A 3,835-nucleotide genomic window follows, 5' to 3' on the forward strand; every position below is an offset into this window, starting at 1 on the left:
TTTCAGTTTAGCTGCCAGAGATCATAGTAACTTCTCTGATTTATATAGTAATTTATACATTTATTAATAAATCTCCCGCCATTTAATAATGAAAAGTATATAGATTCAACGCCCGATAAAACTGTTGCACCACTGTTAAACACGCGACGCCACGTCATCAAGATCATGTAACGTGGAACTATAAGTTTCGGCGTGGCTGACGCCGCAGCCATGACGCGGAATTCTGCCACTACAACACTCAAAACCCATCGATATCTCCGTTTGTTGAGAGACGAGGCGATTTCAGAGACTTCTCGAGATTTATTCTCCTCGACACTGTGATTTTCTTTACACAGTTCAGAGCGAGGAGGAGACTTTTATTTTAGGAGATCGGAGGATATTTCTTGAGTACAGTTTGAAGGAAGTTTTTTTATTCTCTTCTTATCTCTCTTCTTGTTTATTTCTTTATTTCTCCTCATTCTTTCTCTCTTTCTGCTTCTTTCTTTCTTTCTTTCTTCATTTTAATTAATTTTTTTTTATTTACTGTATTTCGTGGAGTTTGAGGAAAGAGATTGTCAGCCGCTTTCCATGAGTGTGGAAAGACAAGGTGGAGCGCTTTTGGTTTGTTATTACTATGTTATGGAAAGATGTTGTGCAATGTTTGACTGAATTAATGTGAAGATATGCCTTGATTTTCTATTCAAGAGCAAATAGAAGTAAAAAGCAATTGGTGCTTGGTTATGATAAAGGTTGCTAATGTGAGGCTGTAAGTGTTCAGGGGGTGGAAATATTTGAGCCGGGCCGCTTCCAGCATCCAGGAGTGTTGCTGTCTCTCCTCAGGCGGTTGCTCAGGAGGTTGGGACGCGGGGTTGTGGTGGATGACGCTGGTGGAACCGCTGACTAACCTAAACCTGCCTCTGAGCCAAGAGCTGCCTGGGTACATCGCTTCCTCTGTCCGCCAGAGTTACTGCTTTCTGTGTCCAAAGGTCTCATGGGGAAGAGGAGGCTGGCAGAGCTGCAGCCAGGAGTGATGAGGGTCCGTCCCCTCATATACAGAAGAGCTGCCAAACGCTCCTACAGAGGGCTCAGAGTGCACTGAGATTAAACACCTCACCACTCACTAAACGAGTCGCCACTGAAGACGCCTGTGAAAGTGGGGAGAATAAAGAAATTCATACAAGCTTAGAAACTACTTGAGGATGAGTAGAATGGATAACAAAATCTTACTTTGTTGGGTTAAATTCTTTAAACAGTAATATTTTCGCTTGCTCTCATCAGTGGTGCTTTAACTGTGGCAGGCTGCAAGCAATTTATCTGTGCAAATTATCAGGTAAAGAGAAATTAACTAACAATAGGAAATAAACAAAACTAAAATGATTTAGTCTAAGGCCGCCTGCAACTGGTTTTGCAGCATACAGTAGAATACAAACTGCCTAGAAAGACATATTTTAACAGTGCTATTTATATTATTTAACAGGTGTTCATTTGATTTATAGTTACAAATATTAAATTAGTCATTTCAGGCTCACTGATTCAAAGATAAAACTAATTTTCTGTTGACTAGAAGCTGAATACAAAGTGCATTTATTCAGTAAATAATAATCAGTGAAACTATATTCCTTTTAACATTACTCTACAAACATTGAGAGTTAGACAAACATTTGACAGTCCACTCTTAGGCATTCCACTCATCAGTGCTAAATTTTTCAGCTACACATGTCATTAGAGTTTTAGTAAACTGCCCATTTAATAACTTCTTATTAGTTAATAGATGGCAAGTATTAAGGTATTAAACATATTCTTTAATAAAACAGAGGAAATATATGCTATTAATAGCTGTAAAATTGAATGCATTTTGTTTCAATATAGGATTGGCGGAAATGAGTACAACCTAGATTTAATCTGGCAATGTAAGGTGTGATACTTTTAGTATCTAATGGGTTATCCTACTAACTTCCATGTATACAGTGTACTGTTCTGACGCTTCTTGGCACTGAATGCAAAATTTTATTACAAACTGTTACATCTGTCCTGTTTAACTCCTCTTCTAAACGACCTGGTCTTTTAATGGGTGAGTTTCTGGTTTGGGAGAGTTGAGGTTTCAGTATTATATCACACAGTGGCTGATAAAGCCTAACTCTCTCTACGCTCTCAGCTCTCATGCACGCTCCCACAGAAGAGTTTCTTTACTACCCTGAAGTTCACTGTGGGAAACTAGACATTTCTCACTGTATACTCTCCTCTTAGACACCAGAACATTTTGGGGGATGATAACAGATCTGGAAATGATTAACTTGGTCTCTGGAGCAAGAGATCAGGAGCATGGATTCCCAGAAGCCCTCACTTACTTCTAAGCCAAGGGTCTTTGAAAAGGAGTTTACAGTGCTTTTGGCCACAGTGGATAGTTTGGGCAGCGGACAAACAACTAAGTGCATGGTGCTATTTCTTAAGATGTACAGTCACTCTTCTCATAGCGCCCACTGGCTCTGAGACGCTTTCTACAAAATGATTATTTCTGGGGCTTTTTACAAGTCCATTGCTTTTGAATTTTTGAAAAATGTTGCAGTATTTACATTGGAAAACAAGAATTTGGTATTCCTTTTTGCATTATTGTCCTCTTTATAAGTTAAAAAATAAATACCCCAGCAGTGTCTACTGTTCCAACAAAAACTACAAAAATTGGGCTTTCAAAACCTGACGTTAATCTCAGGCCAGGTGCAGTCCGATGAAACCACCACCTATATCCCAGCAAGCTAACAGCTGTTTATGCTGACCTACTAGTATGTTTATCAGTATCAGTGTGTGTGAGGCCCGAGAGTTGAAGTAGATCTCCATCCTGTAGATGGAGGAGAAACACAACCTTTCTCTATGCTGAACCTAACAAAACCGCTTTCTTGTCTCTGTTCTCGCTGTACAGTGCATGTGCCGGTGGTTTCAGTGTCTGAGGTCTCTTAACTTGTGATGTGTCTGCTTCTCTTGCAGGACCTGAGTGTCTATGTCTTTCTGCAGTTTTTCTTGGGTGAGCCACATGCCCTCTGTGGATCTCAGCTGATGAAGGGATTTGGTGACAATGGTCACCTATCCAGAGAAGAGAGGCGTTTCATCTCCTGTCCAGAACTGTGGCACACATGATCATCAAGAGGAAGTGGAAAGTCAACTAATCAAAATGAGCTTCACTCAGAACAAATGAACTCAATGGAGTACTACTAAAGCTGATTTAGATGAATCATTGATAGTTCATGCTGTTTTAGCATCTCAGAAATATCCACCTTTGATTTTTTTTCTCATTTATTTTTTAAACATAGGAATAACTTCATATCGTTAGCTTCATATTTTTCCATATGTTAGCTCAGTTTGAATAAAATCATAAAGCGATTTTAAATCATCCGGTCATCCTTGGTCCCATATGCTTACCTCTATAACATAAAGGCCAAAAGATTTACTAATGATTTAAGAACAAATTATTATAAAAACTGAAAGACAACATGCGTATACATGTTTGACGCATTCAAGCAAAAATGCATTAACACACACACACACATATACACTTCACACACACACACACACAGGTTAAAGTTACAACGTATTACTTTTTATTTAAGTGTATGTTTGTAAAATGGTAAATAAACTGTTTAATAAGAATAATATTAGTAGAATTTTTTTCCAGGTTAAAAACACATGGTTGACTCTCCTTATATAGGGTCACATGATTGATCTAGTAGCATCCTCAAAAAACCATATTCAATCAAAAAATGGGTGACCCTGATGAACTTAACTCTGATTAATTATACAGTTGTGGCTAAAAGTTTTGAAAATGACAGTTATTAGTTTTTTACAAAAGTTTGCTGCTAACTGC

The sequence above is a fragment of the Puntigrus tetrazona genome, unplaced genomic scaffold, assembly GCF_018831695.1.
Source record: "Puntigrus tetrazona isolate hp1 unplaced genomic scaffold, ASM1883169v1 S000001067, whole genome shotgun sequence".
Lineage (NCBI taxonomy): Eukaryota > Metazoa > Chordata > Actinopteri > Cypriniformes > Cyprinidae > Puntigrus > Puntigrus tetrazona.